Consider the following 21599-nt stretch of genomic DNA (forward strand, 5'->3'; position numbering starts at 1 on the left):
TACGTACATATAATAGATTTTCCCAAAATGTCATCCACCTACGTCAATCCGTTCGGACGCTAGAGTGATTTCCACAGACGGACGGACATGGCTATATCGATGTAGAATTGCACGCTGATCAAGAATATATATAGTTTGTGAGGTCTACAATGATTGTTTCGAGTAGTTACAAACGTGCTCAATTTTTGCCAGATCTAGCATGATTTGAAGTGTTTTATTGCTTCATATACTCAAAAAACTTTTTGTAGAATTAAACCAAACCCGTAGAAAATGAGCTGTAACTCGTAGAGTTTAAGAGATATTGGCATGCAAATTTGACTCAAGATAAAGCAGAAGTCGTAAAAATAACTCAGAAAACGCATTTTTTTTGTTATGAACTTTTTTGATTAGATGGGCGATATATACTTTAAGTGATCGCAAATAAATATTTCCATGAGTTACAAACAGAAAAACAAACTGAATACTATGGTGGAGGGTATAAGCGCAGGATAACACTATGCAACACTGAAAATGCAAACAACTTCTAGTATTAATTTTTTGAAAGTACATATTTAGACTACAAAAACCCTAGTTGGGTTTTGTCCTGTCAGATCCAGTTCGGATTTTATGGCCTCATCTAAACCGGGCTAAATCTACACTTTTTTGCATTTATCAGGCCTTTATCTCAGAAACGAATAGGAATTTGACCTTGCTGTCTTTAGCAATATTGTAGCCATAAACTAGTAGAACTTATCTTTTGAAGAAACCACATAAGAAAAACTCCATCTAGGGCATCAAAATCTATAAAATATAGAAAATTTTACATAATTGCTGAAATTCTGGTCAGTATCGGCTAAACTATTGGGAGTTGAACCAAGTAACCTTTTGCAAAAATCTTCCAAATAAAGTTCTCAACAATTCTTTAGAACGTTCTGAAACTCTAAAATGCTGACTTCATGTTGTTTCAGCGGTATTTTGCATCATATCTTTTACAACAAGTATTTTAAACACAGTTCACACCAACAGTTTATTCTCGCATTTCGGATTTCACTACATTATTGACATTTTTATTAAATCGTCGTTGAGAAATGTACTGAAAACAACGGGACAGAGGCATTTTACAACAATGACATGTTCTGAAGAGTTGTGTATTACATTCCAGGGAATATTTTTCCAAAAGAAAATATTCATAAAAAATTAACGGTTTTGGAGATACGGTGCGAAATGTATAAAAATTGTGGTATTTTTGCATATATTTTGAAATTTGAGGCAATAAATGTAGTTTTTCGAGTTCATTATTTCTCCAAATATTGTTTTCTTGTCCTTATCTACAAATTTGCTTCAGAGGTCAGAAGAAGATTCGCATTGGTTTCAGAGATATAGCCCCGAATTTCTTTAAAAACTCAATATTTAACCATGTTTAGATGGGGCCATAAAATCCGAGCTGGATCTGACACAACAAAACCCAACTAGGGTTTCTTGTCGTTTGGGTCTGTATTTTCAAAAAATCCAGAGTTCGAATTGTTTGCACAAGATCACCTTAAAAATGTTGCACAGTGTAACAAAAGCCATGACATATAGGAGTGAGAATGAAGTCCGAAAATGTTGTCAAGGAGCTAATTATAAATTTAATTTATTTTATATAAATAGATTCGCTACACCTTTAATAGTTTAGTTGTCGGCTAAGTCGACTGATGGTTTGCTTGTTTTCCACTAAAAACAAGTCACTCTCACAACTAAGTTAATTCCATGAAAATATCAAATTTGTCTTTCTAATAATAATTTCACAGCGAAATATTTTATTTTTTCTGCTTTTGGCTTTTTACCAAGATTAACTTCTTCGAACATAATAAAACTTTTTCTTAAAAAAGGACGAAATGTTGCAGAATCCTATTCAAAAAGTAATACATTATGTTGCACTATGACTGCAACCAAACTGAGGATGAATATGAAAATTAAATTCAATTGATATGAATGAGATCCCAGTGCATGAATTCATAGTTGTGGCGACATCCTCCAAGGAAAACATTGTGGTTTCTTTCATGATGATGTGAAAGAAAATTGTTTACAGCAACATACACATACATACATACATATGTATGTACATTTAACTAGTGCGAGTGTATGAACCAGGCAGGAGAATGATTAATCACATACAAATAAAAGTACATCAATCCCAAGACATTATGAGTGAGGAATGAATATTCTTGTCAGATTTCATAGTCTACGTTTTTGTGTTGGATTTTGTGTACGTATAATTTAATTTTCTTCAATAGCAGAGTTGTAAAAGAAAATATCAAATCGTCATAGATTGGCGAAGAGCAAAACGAAATAGTTTATCTTACTTCATAAGGAATAATTTTCTAAGGTAGAAATTTGACGTCAATTGGTTTTTAAATTGTCAACTGTTCCTTCAGTACCCAACTAAAAGTTACCGCAAGGAAAATAGTCTAATGTAAATCTGGACTTACATAACTGATAATTTTTAAAAAAAATTGTTCGTTCTAAAAGACTATCTGTAAGAGTTTATTGTGGCTCTATTTTCCAATTGAATAGAGTATTAAATTGTTGGTAGAAGCTACTACAGCTCCGTTACCATGTGAATCAAAATATTCCATCGTAAAACTCCATAGTCATTTGTCGTGTTTCAGCACCTAATTCCCCAATATATTTGCTACAACCCGCTGAGATGAAACACACGCCACAGCGAAAAGGAATGAAACGCCACGTGAAAAAAGGATTGGAAACACCATCACAACCACTACAGCCATGTTATGGTAGATGGAAACCACAGTAAAGAGAATAATAAAAATAGCAACAACTGTGTACTATTGAAAGAAATATATATAACAGCAACCCTTAAAGATAAATAAGATGTATGCGAATACACGTGCACATTCACACGTTATAGTCCCAAGCCAGACAGATAGACAACGTAAATTTTGCGTGTATGTTTTTGTTTGTACATTCAATGACAGCTCTACCGTAATGAAACTCGAAAAAAATATCACGCAAAAGGTAGGATAGAAATTGTGTAACTGAAAGGTAGAAACTTAGAAGCAGAATTCGTATAAGAAATGGATAGTAAAAATAACAGGTTTCTAAGTAGAACAAAATAATGTTTATACCCTCCACCATAATATGAAGGATATAACCAAATTTGTAATTCCGTTTGTAACACATCGAAATATTCATCGGAGACCCTATAAAGAATATGTATATATTCTTGATCAGGGTAAAATTCTAAGTCGATATAACCATGTCCATCTGTCCGTCTGTTGAAATCAAGATACAGCTCGCAATTTTTAAGATAGAGCTTCGTAATTTGGTAGAGGTGTTTCTATTACTCCTAGGGTGTTTGGTATAGCAAATGGGCACTCAGAGAAAAGAAATGGTTGATCCAACAATATTAGAAGAGCAAAATATGTATTGTAAAGATATTGTTAGATTCCACATGTAGTATTGTAAGTCCAACAATTGTTTTTGTCATATCCCACAATAGTTGTTGTCTTATCCAACAATAGTTTTTTGTCTGCTGGACAATATTATTCTCTTTTCTTCGACACTTTTATCCTCTTCTCTCGGTATTCAATACTGTGGTGAAAATAAAGCAATTTTGGTGAGTTTTGTTTGTATGAGTTTCCCTTATCTTTGTATTTTTATTATATCTTTGTTCTTTTTTTGTGTATGTTCACCATGAGATTCTTGTTTTTATTTCTTTCTCCTTTCTCATTCTTCCTTGTGTTTTGATAGTCGAGTTACACCGCAAGAAGTGTTTTTTTGGTCGCAATTTGTATTTTCTTTTCATATTTGTTGTGGTTTTATGGTATTCCTTATGTTGTGGTAGGTGTTTGAAGGATGAGCGCAATGGAGTAGTTATGTTTCTTCATTCAATTTGTTGTATTTTTAGTTGGCCTGGCAAAACTTGGCCATTTATAGTGTTTGTCAATGCTCATAATTTTATACGTGACTTTTATATCAAAGTTATGTGGAAAGTGTATACGAAAATTATACACGATCAAATCAAAAATGTCAGTAACAGCTTTTCTGGGCTAACAATAGTTTTTGTAAAAATTCTAGGTTATGATAGTTTCTACCATAGGTATTGTCAATGATTTTTACAATATTGAGGAATTTCGGAAGTTGTTTTTGTTTTGTATGTTTGGAGCAAACGATGGTATTTTTATACCCTCAGCATTTATGCTAATGAGGGTATATACACTTTCATACGGGCAAAATGTGCCTCATCGAAATAATGGTTTTAGACCCCAAGTATGTTTGGACCAAATGTGTTTCAGACAATTTGGAGTCGATTGAGCAATGTCCGTCCGTCTGTCTGTCTGGCTGGCTGGAGCGCACGATAACTCTCGAACGGATCTACCGATTCGATCCAAAATTTGGCTTTCGTAATATTTTGTCCAAACTTAGTTTAAGTTCGAAGATGGGCTATATCGGTCCACTCCTTCCGGTACCTCCCCCACAAAAGTTCGAAAATGTTCGGAAAATTTGTGCGTACGATAACTCTTGAAGGAGATAACCGATTTGATCCATACTTTGCACATCGTGAAATTTCTACTAAACTTAGATGAGGTTCCAAAATGAACTCAATCGGTCCACTCCTTCGGGTACCTCCCACACAAAATTTCAGATAAGTTCAGATTAGGACCTGCTCAGATTAGGACCTGCCTCGAATCGCTTTGATTTGTGTTGCAACAACTTGTATTCATTGCCCCCCATAAGACGGTACAAGTTTCATCAGGGGCAAGTCCATACTTCCTGAGAAAATAGCCTGAATGATGCAAAAAGCCCCTATAACACCGTGTGTAGTGGATGGAGCGCAAGATAACTCTCGAACGGATCTGTCGATTCGGTCCAAAATTTGGCTTTTGTAATACTTTGTCCAAAAATAGTTTCAATTCGAAGATAAGGCATATCGGTCGACTCCATCAGGTACCTCCACCACAAAAGTTAAAAAATGTTCGGAACAATTGTGCGCACGATAACTCTTGAAGGGAGTGACCGATGTAATCCAAACTTTGCACATCCTAATATATCTACCAGATATAGATCAGGTTCGAATATGTACTATATTTGGCTACTCCTTCTGGTACCTCTCGCACACAATTTCGGGTAAATTCATTTTAAGACCTGCTCTCGAATCACTTTGATTTGTGTTGAAGCGATTTGCATTCGCTACCTCCATTACGACGGTAAAAGTTTTTTCAGGCGCAAGTCCATATTTCTTAGGAAAACAGCCCGAAAGATGTAAAAAATCCCTATGTCACCATATGTGGCTGTCGGAGAGCACGATAATTCTCGAACTGTTCAACCGATTTGGTCGAACATTTAGTCTTCGTCATACTATATCCAAACTTAGTTTCATGGGGCAATACCGGTCCACAACTTCCGGGACTTCTCCCCAATATTTAAAAAATGTCACTAAAATGCTAGTACGATATAACATGAATGGGGCAACCAATTTGGTCCAAACTTTGGATCTCCTAATGTTTTGTCAAAACTTCTAAAATGGTCCATACCCTCCCTAAGGGTACCTCCCTCACAAAGTTTCAACATTTGTGTCTTAGTGCAGTTAATTCCTAATCCAAATGTTTGTCGGCAAGTTCAAATGTCCAAAAAGGGACACAAAATTCTGAAGAGACCTTAAATACATTCGATCTGTCCGTAGGTGAAAGTTTCACTTCACATTGGCTGAGGGTATATATCTGTCGGCAAAGCCGACTGACACTTTTTTACTTGTTGGATTTGCAATTGGAATGCTTGAACAAAACAAATGAATTGTTGGAACAAAAATAGATATTGTTGTTCCAACAAAAGCGAAAAATATTTTTTCCCTGCGTGTAGAACGGTACAACCCGATTTTCGGTATTTTGAAGGTTTTAGCTTCATTATAGCACAGAAATGGCTGAAATTTATTACTTAGTCTTCGTTGGGGGTATACAAATTTCCCCAGAATTTTGTCGGTATAGGTCTACGCCTTCATATAGCTCCCATAGAACGGTACCTCCCGAATATCGGTATTTTGAAGTTTCTGGCATCAATATTCCACCGAAGCGACTGAAATTTGTTATTTAGCCTTCATTTGGGGAAAAAAACTTTCCATATGAAATATGACGGTATATGTAGGTCCACGCCTTCATACAGCCCCCGTAGAACAATAACTCCCGATTTTCGGTATTTTGAAGGTTGTGGCATCAATATTCCTGCGAAATGGCTGAAATTTGGGACTTAGTCTTCATTGGGAGTGTAAAACTTTCCCCGAGAATTTTGCCGGTATAGGTCCCCGCCTTCATATAGCCCCCATAGAACGGTACCTCTGGATTTCCGGTATTTTGAAGTTTGTGGCATCAATATTCCACCGAAATTGTAAAAATTTGGTATTTAGTAATCTTTTGGGTTGCAAAATTTTCCATATTAAATATGTCGGCATAGGTTCACGCTTTCATATAGCCCCCATAGAAAAATACCTCCCTATTTTGGACATTTTGAAGGTTGTGGGCTCAATATTCCTCCGAAAAGGCTTTTAAATTTGGTATACTGTCTTCGTTGGGAGTATAAAAATGTCCCCTTTATATAGCCTCCATAGAACGGTACCTTCGGATTTCCTGTATTTCGCAATTTGTGGCATCAATATTCCACCGAAAGTGTTGAAATTTGGTATTTAGTTTTCTTTTGGGTTGCAAAAGTTTCCATATGAAATTTGTCGGTATAGGTCCACGCCATCATATAGCCACCATAGAACAATACCTCCCGATTTGCGGTATTTTGCAGGTTGCGGTCTCAATATTTTCCGAAATGGCTGAAATTTGGTTTTTATCCTTCGTTGGGGGTATAGAACTTTCCCCCAGACATTTTTCGGTACTGGTTAATGCCAGAAATTTGATGGTATAGATCGAAGATGTCATATAGCCCCCAAGGAACGGTATTTCCCGAATTTCGGTATTTTAAAATTGCTAAAATTTGGTATTTACTCTTCTTCATAAACAAAAGGATACTAATTGTTCCATTTTACTTCAATACACCTCGTGTTTGAGAGTATAACATGTTCGACCCGGCAGAACTTAAAGCCGTTCTTACTATTTATGCCCTACACCACTATGTGGAAAGGGTATTATAAGTTTGTTTTGGTAAAAATTCATGTAACACCGCGAAATATTCGTCGGAGACCCCCAATGTGATATACCAATCTTCATATCACGGCGAGATAAACCGAGGCCGCAATTATGGACTGATCGAAAATTTGGTATGGAGGTCGGTTTCACATCAGAATAGATCACTATTTTAATAGGGGATGATCGTGAAATATTTAGCGAGTGAAATGGACCAAAAACATAATTTTTATCCGATTTTGTAGCTGCTCTGTAGGTCGCAATAATAGTCTGATCGCCGTGAAATTTTAAAGACAAAGAAGAAGCTTGCAATTTGAGATCGCGATCAGATAATATTTAGAGGGTTAAATGGACCACAACATTTGTGTGAAAATTGTGAAAATTTTTAATATACAGCTTATATCTTTTTTTCCCGGAAGAAACATTCCGTTTTTGCATTACATGGTGTCCTAACGTTTTAATTGTCCAATTGGATTTTTATGCATACATTGCAGCATGGGTCGGTTGCCAGGTTTTGGCAAAACGATTCCCCAGATTGCAAAATCAAATTTTCAACGGTGGCAAAATATCCTTCAATAAGGTTTGCGATATTTTCTGAGTATTTCAGCCATATAAAACTTCTCTACAAGTGGTGTCTTAAGGCACGCCGTTCGGACACGGAGATAAGCTGTGGGTCCCATATCATTGAGCGAATATGAATCGGGGTACACTGACTCATTGATATGAGATAAGTTGCCATTGTCCCTTCTGAGATGTTTGTAAAACAATTATTATATTATTATTTAAGCTTGGTGTGATACGGTACCAGAATCAACAAAGTTATTTCTTACAAAGAAAATTTGATTTGTGAAAAAGCTTATTCCCAGTGGTAAATGTGTAGGGTATCATATGGTCGGCCCCGTCCGGCTATAGCCTTGGCTTACTTGTTTTATATATAATTGTTCCACAAACTTCCCAGGCGGGACATAGGAGACTTCTCTCATATCAATGAGTGCACCCCGATTCATATTAGATCAATGATATGGGACCTACACTTTATCGGCTAGTCCGAACGGCGTGTCCTAAAACACCACTTGTAGAGAAGAGTAGTGTAGAGTTTTACATGGCTGAAATACTCAGGAAATGTCGCTAACATTACTATAGGGTATTTTGTCACCGTTGAAAATTTGATGTTGCCCACGAAGAGCCCACGACCTTCTGCGTGCAAGGCGGGTGTGCATACCATTGTATCACGGTGGCACCCGGTTATTGCTTTATCAAAATAATTTTAATTTTTTTTTCTACGATTGTCAATATGACATTATTTTTATCGGCAAAAATCAATTTAAAATTAATACGATTTTGTTTTTTTTTTTTTGTTGTGAAATGATTACAATTTTTTTCTGTGTATTGCAAATGACATTGTGTTGTAATATTCCATCACGAGGTCCTGGTAATTTTTATAAACTACCAAACATAGTTAAGGCCATTGAGATATACACGTAAAACTGTTTGCAGTAGCCTATAGGCAATATTTTATGCATTTTTTGCAGTGTCCTTGTACCTTAATGTAGTTAGCAGACAGAAACGACCTTCAAAGATTTTCTTTACTCCACTCTAATTTGTTTTTGATTTGAAAGAAGCATATTTTTTTTAAATATTAACTAACAGTCAAACAATGTTAATATGTATAATAGTTCTGTCGATTAGCGATTAGTTGTACAACAAGTTCCAAACCAGTAAATATCAAATTTTTCTGGGGTGATTAAAACTGCTCAGTAACATGCTGGTCATGAATTTCGGCTGGGTATAAGTTCCCTATGAACTGGAGTCGTACTGTATACATTGCCCTAATATTAGAATTGATATCAGATAAATATTCCTATTGTCCCTTCGGGAATGTTTGTGGGAAATAGTTTTTCTCTTGTTAATGGTAATAAAATATTTTTATCTTAAAAATTAAAACACATTTGGAGATTAAGAAGCATATTAGTTTTGCGCCTTTCGGTCACAAGGAATCCCTTATAACAAACATCTACTGTTGATGACTATGGTGTTTTTATTGCATTCAACTTGCTCAAAGGCAATGAAGAATATTTTTAGGCCTTGATTTAGTTTTAGTTATCCTTGACATACACATCCTGGGATGAATGTGTGCATGAGTTTTCTTTTTTTTTTATTTTGAGTTTCCTTGGTAGTTGCACTATCGAAGGAAACCAACTGGTGAATAAAGAAACGAGTGTCCTCTCGTTTGCATGATTTAATATTACAATTGTAGACCATGAAGCTATGTTGAAGGCATGCAACTATAGATGCAAGCATGTGTATTTGACAACACAAGGCATAAGGCAAGAAAAAAATAAATAAAATTGAAAAAAAAACACCATAGAAAAGAACTTGACTTCAAGCAAAGAAAAACGTTGAGTTTTTTTATCAACGGTTGAAAACAAAACGTTTACTTTTTGTACACCTCTAGACAAAAAAGTTTCAGTACGCAATTCTGTAAGTGGAAAGAAAATAATTTTAAAATAATGAGAAAAATATATATTTACTTTATTTGGATGCTTGTGTCACTAAAAAAACTCACTGTAATAGTTCCGACGAGATGAAGTTTTTATCCTGTTCATAACGGAGAAATACTTGGTATTTGGAGGAAAGATGATTTTAAATCAGCTGTTGAGAGTGGAAAAAATCTATAGTAATTCTTTCCTGTTGAGGATTTATATTCGTTTTGCTCATCAAATTTGCTAAACAACTTTATTAATTAAATTTTGGAGTTTATTCCGTTTTTTGGCGTATAATAGTTATATAAAGCAAATCTGAATCAAAGTCCGTAACATATTCTAATTTCAAAATTGGACAGACCTAGAGTATGTGGTGCATCATCGGGCGAAAATATATGCAGGACGTATATCCAAATCAGAACCGATTTCAATATCATTTAGGATGTCATCAGTTCCCTTGTTTCTTGCTTGTGGATATTCTCCACCGAAATTATTTTTCAATAACTTCTCCAACAAAAAACTTTTTATACGAAAACATCAATCGTCGGCACGAAATATAAGAGTACCCAAATGAAAAATTTAAGAGAGAAGTTTTTCTTAGGCTTATATAATCATATAACCCCAACGAAAGTGTTTACAAAACAAGACAAACCCTCTCTAATAAATTTGTTTTTCTTAAAATATTAAAGCAACAGCAATGGAATGAAGCCAGCCTATTTTGAAAAAAAAAAAAAAAATAAAATTGTAACCGGATTTTTACTAGAAAAAATAGTAGTTAGAATTAAAACCGCCATATCTTTTGCAGGCATCCAACAAATTTGGTAACAAAAAAATTTGAAGCGATGAATTTTTTCTTAATCAATTATAACAATGTAACAAAAAAAATTTGGAGATTTGAATTGGGAAACTTGATTTTAAACAGTTTTTTCGATATGTTTATATCAAATCGAAGCCCTGTAGTGCGATTCTCTAACTCATTTTTTGAGTCATCGACAACAATCAGTAAAATTTAAATGCAAAATTATGAACGAAAATTCAAATTAAAATTGACAACACTATTTCTATCGGTAGAACCTTACGACTACTTTTTATTGGCCGCTAACTTACCGAATACTATACCTAATTACTAAAATTATAAGCATTTTATTTTACAGATTTTTATCGGTAACTCAAAAAAGAGTCCAATAAAAACAATAATTAAATAGAAACCGCTTACACCTGAGACGTTTTTGCGGATTTTGAAACAGCAATGCTCATAGATGAGAAAAATCCAAAAACAAGAAAAACTAACTTGGGGAATTTTTAAATAAATCGCGGTCAAAGCTCACATTTTTAGGTTTATTTTAGGTTTTCGCGATTTTGCATGGAAACCGCACGTCATAAAGACAATTTTGTAGCTGTAAAAATTCTCCAGAGGATTGGCCGATATGATTTGTACACATTTTTAGTTTTTATACCCTCCACCATATTATGGAGGGTATGTATATTAAGTTTGTTTTTCCATTTGTAACGCATTGAAATACTCATTTGCGACCCTATAAAGTATATATATTCTTGATCAGGGTAAAATTCCAAGTCGATCTGAGCACGTCCGTCCGTCCATCCGTCTGTGGTAATCACTCTAGCATCCACAAAAATGGAGATAGAACGCTGAAATTTTGGGAAAATGCGTCTTTTGTTTGCAGGCAGGTTCAAGTTCGATGATGGGCTATATCGGTCCACGTTTTGGTATAGCCCCCATATAACGGTACCCCCCGATTTACGGTATTTTGACGTTTTTAGCTACATTTTCAGACCGATTTGGCTATAATTTGACACTTAGGGTTCTTAAGTGTTAATAAACTTATATATTAGAAGTTGTGGACATAGGTCCACGTTTTGGTATGGCCCCCATATAACGGTACCCCCCGATTTACGGTATTTTGACGGTTTTAGCTACATTTTCAGACCGACTTAGCTATATTTTGACATTTAGGGTTCTTAAGTATCAATAAACTTATATAACAAAAGCTATAATTTGACATTTAGGTATAATTTGACATTTAGGGTTCTTAAATGTCAATAAACTTATATAACAAAAGTTGTGGACATAGGTCCACGTTTTGGTATAGCCCCCATATAACGGTACCCCCCGATTTACGGTATTTTGACGGTTTTAGCTACATTTTCAGACCGACTTAGCTATATTTTGACATTTAGGGTTCTTAAGTGTCAATAAACATATATAAGAAAACTTGTGGACATAGGTCCACGTTTTGGTATAGCCCCCATATAACGGTACCCCCCGATTTGCGGTATTTTGACGTTTTTAGCTACATTTTTAGACCGATTTAGCTATAATTTGACATTTAGGGTTCTTAAGTATCAATAAACTTATATAACAAAAGCTATAATTTGACATTTAGGTATAATTTGACATTTAGGGTTCTTAAGTGTTAATAAACTTATATATTCGAAGTTGTGGACATAGGTCCACGTTTTGGTATAGCCCCCATATAACGGTACCCACCGATTTGCGGTATTTTGACGGTTTTAGATACATTTTCAGACCGACTTAGCTATATTTTGACATTTAGGGTTCTTAAGTGTCAATAAACATATATAACAAAACTTGTGGACATAGGTCCACGTTTTGGTATAGCCCCCATATAACGGTACCCCCGATTTGCGGTATTTTGACGTTTTTAGCTACATTATCAGACCGATGTAGCTTTAATTTGACATTTAGGGTTCTTAAGTGTTCATAAACTCATACATTCGAAGTTGTGGACATAGGTCCACGTCTTGGTATAGCCCACATATAACGGTACCCCCCGATTTGCGGTATTTTGACGTTTTTAGCTACATTTTCAGACCGATGTAGCTATAATTTGACATTTAGGGTTCTTAAATGTCAATAAGCTTATATAACAAAAGTTGTGGACATAGTTCCACGTTTTGGTATAGCCCCCATATAACGGTACCCCCCGATTTACGGTATTTTGACGGTTTTAGCTACATTTTCAGACCGACTTAGCTATATTTTGACATTTAGGGTTCTTAAGTGTCATTAAACTTATTTAACAAAACTTGTGGACATAGGTTCACGTTTTGGTATAGCCCCCATATAACGGTACCCCCCGATTTGCGGTATTTTGACGTTTGTAGCTACATTTTCAGACCGATTTAGCTATAATTTGACATTTAGGGTTCTTAAGTGTCAATAAACTTATATAACAAAAGTTGTGGACATAGGTCCACGTTTTGGTATAGCCCCCATATAACGGTACCCCCCGATTTACGGTATTTTGACGTTTTTAGCTACATTTTTAGACCGATGAAGCTATAATTTGACATTTGAAGTTCTTAAATGTCAATAAACTTATGTGACAAAACTTGTGGACATAGGTCCACGTTTTGGTATAGCCCCCATATAACGGTACCCCCGATTTACGGCATTTTGACGTTTTTATCTACATTTTCAGACCGATTTAGCTATCAATTGACATTTAGGGTTCTTAAATGTCAATAAACTTATATAACTAGTGGACATAGGTCCATGGTTTGGAATAGCCCCCATATAACGTTACCGCCCGATTTCAGGTATTTTGAGAATTTTACCAACAAGTTTTAACCGAATTATCTGTAATTTGAACATTTGACATTTGAAATTCTTAGTGGTCACCACACCTCTCCACCAAAAATTGTCACGAAAGCCCCCATATAACGGTACCTCCCGATTTTCAGTAATTTGATGATTTTAGCTACAATATTAAGCCGAACTAGCAGCAATTTGACATTTGAAGTTCTTAGTGGTCACAACTCCTCTCCATCAAAAATGTTCATGTTCGGATATAGCTCCCATGTTACGGTACCTCCCAATTTTCAGTAATTTGGCAATTTTAGCTACAATTTTTAACAGAGCTAACTGTAATTTGACATTTGAAGGTTGTAGTGGTCACCACACATCTGCATCAACAATTTTCAACATAGCCCCAATATAACGATACTTCCCGATTTTCGGTACTTTGAGGATTTTACTTAAAATGTTTAACCGAACGTAGGTCCATGTTTTTGTATAGCCCCAAAACAAACCTCCCGATTTTCCGTACCTTAGCTTTATTTTTTGGACGAATTTTCTGTAATCTAAAATTTAAAAGTCAACAAAAATTGTTCATTTAAGTTCATATTTTCGTATAGCCCAGATACCTCCGAACTAGCTGTTTGAAGTTTCCACGTTATGTACCGATTTTCGATATTTTGAGGATTCTAGCTAAATTTTTTAACCGAATTAGGAGTTATTTGACATTAAAGGCTCCCATCAAAAACTGTCAACATAGGCCCATGTTTTATTATAACCCCTATATAACAGTACCTCCCAATTTCTAGCCCACCAAAAATTGTCAACAGTTAGATATAGGCACCATAAAAAGGGCCTCCCGAATGAAGCATTTTATGTACAGATATGGCCAAAATAATAAGTACAAACATAAGTATGCATATTTTTCGTTCAATTCAGAAAATGTATTCACTGTAAGACAATGTTCAGTTTAAATTTAAGTTTTGCAACATAAATGACACTTAAAAAATAAATTTTGCGTAGATCTTCAAGATAAACAAAGTTCTAAATGCGATATTAAGAAAAAAGTCATACAAATTGATGGACAAAATAATAAGTACATTTTGGAAATCATTAATTAATATTAGTATATTCAATTGTTTTAGGATAGATTGTAATTTAGGATGTTTATATTATTAATATTTGTTGCTTCCACCTTTATTTTGACCTACTTTTTGTATTCCTTTTGGCATATTGCTTAGAAGTTTGCTGTAATTTTCAAAAGTTATTTAATACCAAACTTTTTGAATAAAATTCCAAATTTGATGTTTATTTTGGAACGATTGTGTACCAATGCGCTATTTTAAGTGTCCGCAAAGGTTTACTATTGCATTCATGTCCGATTACTGCATAGGCGAGTCAAGTTACTTCATTATATTGTCCTGGAACCCATCCTTGACATATAGGTATGCATTTTTTGGACCGTAATTCTGTTGAAAAATCCATATAAAAAACTAATTTTTTTCTGTTAGTAGCAACAATGTGTTGACCAATATGATTTTGTATTGAAAATGGATCCCAGGATCTGTAATGTCATATATTGGATAAAGACCATACCAGGAAAAAATAATCAGTCTCACACCATTAGGTGGCTACCTCCGTGTTTAATTGGTTTTTGTAACTATTGTATGAAATTCCTCTCCCTTGAGATTGAAATTCATCTTGCCGTAATTGTTACCGAATAAATTTATTTTATTCATATTTATTTCAATGCTCTAGAGAAAATTTCGCCAATTTTGTCCATGTAAGTTTTTCCCGACCAACCCATATCATTGTTAGCTAAGGAAGACCTCGTCAACAAAATTTTTTTCCGAAACATTTGAACGCCTTTTGTTAATTATTCTGGTAATTTGGTAGCCCCTAGTATTCTCCGAGCTATTCGGGTGAATATAACATTACCTATGCCAACAGTAATTACCCAAGATGGGTTTAATAGGTCTCTAAAGCGAGAGCAACAATGGGTCTATCGACTGTTTATTGTTGCATTTTTAGGCCTACACCGTATTTCTTCAGTTTCATTTTGGTTTCAATGTGTTTTAGAAGAAACCCAACGGCTTTTCCAGGGATTTGGCTATTATCGAAAATTTTTTCCCTCATTTCTTAATTTTGACGCCAATCTCCCCTCTCCAGTGTAATAGTGCTCATTTCGTCCCATCCACTAATTAATTTTTATTTTATTTTTGTCTAATATTATTAGCACAGCTAAATTACTAACCAACCTTTATTAAAATTTACTCGGTTATTGGTAAATAATAAAAAATCCAAAATGTACTTATTTTTTTGGCCAACAAAATTTTGAACTTTTAGAAAAAAGTGGTACAAAAACAAAATATTACCAATTTTTTGCGTTTTTATGCTTTTTGCATCATTGATTACGAATAGAAGTTTCGAAATGTAAAACAGTTCACATCTTTTTTGAGAAAAAACTGATTGTGGAGCACACAATCAAACATAAACTATGATGTACTTATTATTTTGGCCATATGTGTACATTATCTGACATTTTAACGTACTCACTTAAAGTTGGGGACAGGAATGAATATTTTATGGTGGAGGGTATGAAAAGTTCGGCCCTGCCGAACTTAATGCTTTTTTACTTGTTTATTGTTAGTATTTCACGATTTGCTTGAAAACGCTAAGTCTTATCGATATGGGACTAGAGAAAATCTTATAGCTGTGAAAATTCTCTATAAGATTGGTAATTGATAATATTTTTTTCTAGGATATACCACTTCTTAGACATATAAGTTTAAGTTGGGAAAATGCTGTCATGGCTTTGTTTTATAAGGAGATGACTGTAAGTTGTCAAAATTTGAACTTCTATATCTCAAAAATGGTAAAACCTACGAAAACATAATAAAGGACAATCTTGTAGAGAATTTTCTCTGCTATAACATTTTCTTAAGTGCCATTTTGATAGGTTTGCGGTTTCCCAGCAAAATCTTGAAAACTTAAAAAAAATACAAATGTGAACTTTGATCGCGATTTATTTAAAAAGCGCTCCAGTTTTTTTGTTTTTTGATTTTTCTCATCAATGAACATCGTAGTTTTAGAATCCGCAAAAACTTCCCAGGTGTAAGTACCTTCCATTTAAAGTTGGTCAAGATCACCTTGAAATGTGTTCACATCTACTCCTAATAGGTTAAATTTCTCTGAAATAAAATTATTAGTGATTACTTCGTTCCGTACTCTTTAAGAATGGCTTCAAATAATAGCGTCGATTAATAGTTGATATGTGATTTTTATAAGCTGTTTTTTCGTCGTCAAAGCCGACGGAAGCTTTTTTAATTGTTAATTATCAATATAAATACGATTAGTAGTGTATTCTCTTCATATCTCGCACAATCTTCTTCATTAAGATGCTTTATTAAATAAATAGTACCTTAAAATCAAAATAATTGAAAATTATCTCTACGTAGGACGAAACATTGAAGATAGGTATATCTTTAATGTTTAATTTTATTTTATGCACACATTAACCTAATAATTCAAAAGATTATCTCAAACTTACCTTGAAATTGTGTTATATCCTAATCCACTTATTGTTATCAAATGGGAAGATATGTTGTGAAATGTTTAAGCAGAAACTTCCATTCAAATTGCGCAGAACATGTTTAACTTTCTTTTTTACTTTAATAATTTTCAAGATTTTCTTCCTTTATACACGCAAACACAGACACAATGTTAATTATTCGTATTAATACCACTCACTTTAGAATATACAATCAGATATCAAAAAGTGCTGTTGTTGCTACTTCAGCATCAAATTTTTGTTTTGTTTTCATTCAGCACTGGAATACATTTTGGAAAATTTGTATGGATTTTCACACACCAATACAGACACCAGGGAAAACTGAGCTTTGTTGTTATTTTTGTTCTTTTTACTTCATAGCAGACAGCATTGTTGACTAAGCACAAAAATTACAAAACGGTAGATTTCGCATTTCTGGAAAGAATAAATGAATTTCAATTAAACATTCTGCTCTCCGCATGAATTTCAAATCAAATAACATTTTTTCGTTTCACTGTAGCTGTTGATGTTTGTTTCCACAGCAAATACGTTTGGGAGTAAAAACATAAAACAACAAGAACGCTGAAACAAAAACACTTTTGCTGTTGCTTTTGTTTTGTGAAGAGCACTAAACAAAATTGTTTTCCACAGAGGAAAACAAAACAGAAAAAAAACAAAAATCACAAAAACACAGTAAAAGTTTTCAACGCTGAAGTGCACCACAAAACAAACAACAAATGCTAACATCATTCACAAACACACATATATAAATACAATGGCTGCTTATTTTTGCAATTTTCACTTCTTGGGAAATAATATGTAACTTTTCCAATATTAAGTAGACATTTCTTTTTATTTGATTTTTCACTCACACTTGTTCAATAATTGTCATACCATAAAACTCTCAGAAAATTCAATCTCTTATTACACAAAAAAAAAATATATTTATTTTTTTCTTTTCAGTTGTTCATTTTCCGTTAATTTACGCGTATTTTAGGTATAACTCGCCAAACGTAACTCGCAAAACTGTTTTCATTAAACTCACCATTATTATCACAAACCCTAAGCCACTGGATACGCTGTATGAAAGGCAAAATGACACTTTGTAGAGAATACTAACCGAAGAGGCACAAAATATGAGAGAGATTTTTCGCTCAACCACCCAAAACCCAAGTGTAGAGTTTTCCAAAAATCCCCCGCAGAAGTAACTGGGCAAGCGTACAAAAGTAAAGCTCAGAGAGTGATTAATAATACAACAAACAAAAAGCCACCCGCCATGCCCTTATATGTACGATGATAATATTCCCGCACACACAAGCGAATGTGTATGAGAGTCAATAGCCCGACACCCACCCAAAACGAAGAAAACAAAAAACATGATGAAAACACCACTATCACCCCAAGACCACTCGTAAGCTGAATTTCATTCAACGCACCTTAGAACGCATATAAAGCACACAAACTTTATTCTCTTTTTGGGTAACGATATACATTTATGTCTGTGTGGCAGCAATCCACCACACCCCATACAGCACCACCTCCCCAACACTAGACCACAATTAAAAACATAAACAAGCAACATGACACTCGAATTACTTGAATCAATGAGAGCACAAATTTTAGTAAACACAGAGTCACTAAATTGCTCAGTTACTTCTCTTGCAACCTAAGCAATGAATCTGTATTTCCACAAATGAGTGTGACGCAATGAAGGTTAGTTAACAAGGTTTGGGTGGATGTGTCATCAACATACATTACTGTCCATAGTGTTGAAAATGTTATTGTTCAAACATAAACAATCCACAAACAACTACATACTACATTTCTAATTGGAATTTTCCCGTCTTGATTTCGTCTTTTCTCTCTTTTAACCACTTCCGAATCAACCCTCGTCAACCAAAAGCATTCAATTAAAACCAGAGGTTGTTATTCTCCGAACTCCGAAAACATGATTTATTCATTACAATTGTTGCTTTTCTTAACAGAATGTTACTAACAGAGTATGGTAAGGCATAGGTAAATCACTGTTATTACTTACTTACATATGTACATATGTATGTTACTATAGCAACCACACACTATGAGATGCAGAAGTAAGTATTGCGATGGTCAAAACAGATACAGTATATCAAGTAAATGTTTTTATACCCTCCACCATAATACGGAGGGTATAATTAAAATTTGTCGTTCCGTTTGTAATACATCGAAATATTCTTAGGATACTCTATAAAGTATTATACCCTACACCACTGTGGTAAGAGGTATTATGCCTTTGTGCATTTATATGTAACTTACAATAGTAAGCGAGATAGACCCATAATTCCGGGATATATGTACATACAGTGTTGCGCATATCAAAAGCAACAAATCCAGGATTTCGCATTAATTCAAATTTTTGGATCCGTTACAATTTTTTAAAATGTAATATTTTGTGTCCAGTTGTTCTTTGTTATGTACAGAGAGCTTTCAACAGCAGCAATATTGACTGATCCTTGAGAATGGGGAGTGCAAAACAAAACCAACAAAGGAATATTATTGAAAATTGTACTCTTATCGGTTTTAATTAGCTGTACTTTTGACTTAATTTTTTTGTTTTGGGGCATGTTAGTGTATTTTTGAAAAAATTGCATTTGTTATCCTAAAAAAGGTTGCCATCTCCTACCACTTTTCCTATGGTCTGGGGCAAATATCATAATACCCTCAAATCAAAATGTTTCCCTTATATAACAAGTAACAAAGTATCAGACGGCTTTGCCGGCAGAGATATACCCTCAGCCTATGTAAATTGAAACTTTCATCTACGGACAGGTCGAATTTATTTAGGGTCTTTTCAGAAGTTTGTGAACCTTTTTGGACTTTTGAACTTGCCGACAAAAATGTGGGGTAGGATCAGTTCAAAAGTGTTGCGGAGGAGGTACTTTAAGGAATGGACCGACATAGTTCATAATCTAAGTGGATCTTATTTTGTTAGTCCTATTTTTTCGATAGATATCGTATTACATTTGGACCACTATGTCAGGAAGCATGGACTTGTCCACGGAGAACATAATATTGCTGTAAACTGGACCACATCGGAAAGCATCGGTATACATTTCCATTTTCGAACAGACCCAAACTGCATTTAGACACAAATGTTGAACTTTTGTGGGGGAGTTACCCTAAGGAGATGACCGATATGGGCATTTTTAGAAGTTAAACTAAATTTGGACGAAATATTAGGAGATCCAAAGTTTGGACCAAGTTGGTTATGGGTTATCGTGCATAACATTTTAGTGACATTTTACATATTAAAAGGAAGTACCGGAAGTTTTGAACTGGTATTGCCCATCTTCGAGCTGAAACTAAGTTTGGACAAAATATGACGAAGGCCTAATTTTGGGCCAAATCGGTTGATCAGTTCGAGAGTTATCGGGCTCTCCCACAATTTCATATAGTGCCATAGGGGGGTTTTACACCTTTCGGGCTGCTTTCTCAAGAAGTGTGGACTTTCCCCTGAAAAAAATTTTTACAGTCGTAATTGAGGCAGCGAATGCAAGATGCTTCAACAAAAATCAAAGTTATTTGAGAGCATGTCTTAAATATAAAAATATAAAATTTTCCGAACATTATTTAACTTTTGTGGGAGAGGTAAAGAGTGAACCGATGTGGCTTATCTTAGAACATAAACTAAGTTTAGGTAAAATATTACGAAGGCCTAGTTGTGGACCCTATCGGCAGATCCGTTCGAGAGTTATGTTGCGCCCCAACCACTACACACTGTGTCATAGGGGTTTTTGTACCTTTCAAACTATTTTCTCAGAAAGTATGGACTTGCCCCTGATGAAATTTGTACTGTCGTATGGAGGGCAGTGAATACAAGTTGTTACAACAAAAATCAAAGCGAGTCGATAGCAGGCCCTAAACATAACTTTTTCTGAAATTTTGTATGGGAGGCACCTGAAGGAGTAGACCGATTGAGTCCATATTGGAACCACATTTAAGTCTCACGATCTGCAAAGTATGGACCAAATCGGTTACTCCCTTCAAAAGTTGTCGTGCGCACAAATTTTCCGAACATTTTCGAACTTTTGTGGGGGAGGTACCGGAAGGAGTGGACCGATATAACCCGTCTTCGAACTTAAACTAAGTTTGGACAAAATGTTACGAAAGCCAAGCTTTGGGCATAATCGGTTGATCCGGTCGAGAGTTATCGTGCGCTCAAGCCAGACAGACAGACGGACATGGCTAAATCAACTCCGTCAACTCTGAAACACATTTCGTCCTATTATACTTGGGGTCTAAAACCATTTTTTCAATGAGGCACATTTTGTACGTACGAAAGTGTAAGCATAAATGCTGAGGGTATAAAAATTTAAATTGTAAAATATTCATTCGGAAAATGGTTAAGTATCAACCGTTCTTATGATTGCCGAATACTGAAATAGTTAAACAACCGACTATTGGTAAACATAATACATCCTGGTTTAAACCCCTTGAGGCCCTCGGCACGTTGGGTAAACTAAAAACGTTGGGTAAACTTTAAATATAATGCGAATAGGAACTTCCAAGAATTAGTTGAAGCTCTTATTTCCGAAATACGTCCTTTATCAGTTCGCAGAAGAAGTTTTGAAAACAATTTGAAAAGTTATACAGTTACCAACTCAAACAACACCCCGGCCAAGAAACCATTGTTTCAACCAATATTGGGTAAAATCACAGTTTATACAGTTGGCCATTCAGAGTTCTGTTAACAACATTTGACAACAAACATAATAGATTTTACATTATTATGATTTTAGTTCCTTTGTATTTTAAATCACAATAATGTTTTTGACATCAAACATAATAGTCAGCTGGGCTTATTGGCCGACCTTATACTAGACCTTGGGTAAAATGAAGTCATAAGGCTAAATAAGGTTTTT

The 21599-nt window shown here is 34.7% G+C and overlaps 1 long non-coding RNA gene across 2 annotated transcripts in view; it reads right to left on the reverse strand.

The window, feature by feature from the left end:
* Window positions 1-17726, reverse strand: part of LOC141405345 (uncharacterized) — a 167981-nt gene extending 150255 nt beyond the window's left edge. Inside the window, exons 1-2 of one of the 2 annotated variants that reach the window (XR_012413185.1) lie at window positions 17571-17726; window positions 16699-17133 (exon numbers count right to left, since the gene is read on the reverse strand). This is a non-coding gene — a long non-coding RNA (uncharacterized lncRNA). The remainder of the gene's footprint in view (window positions 1-16698; window positions 17134-17570) is intronic. The other variant, XR_012413186.1, reaches the window with a different exon arrangement.
* Between the last annotated feature and the right edge of the window lie 3873 nt (window positions 17727-21599).

Source organism: Musca autumnalis, unplaced genomic scaffold, assembly GCF_047663935.1.
Source record: "Musca autumnalis isolate F117 unplaced genomic scaffold, ASM4766393v1 scaffold_5, whole genome shotgun sequence".
NCBI lineage: Eukaryota > Metazoa > Arthropoda > Insecta > Diptera > Muscidae > Musca > Musca autumnalis.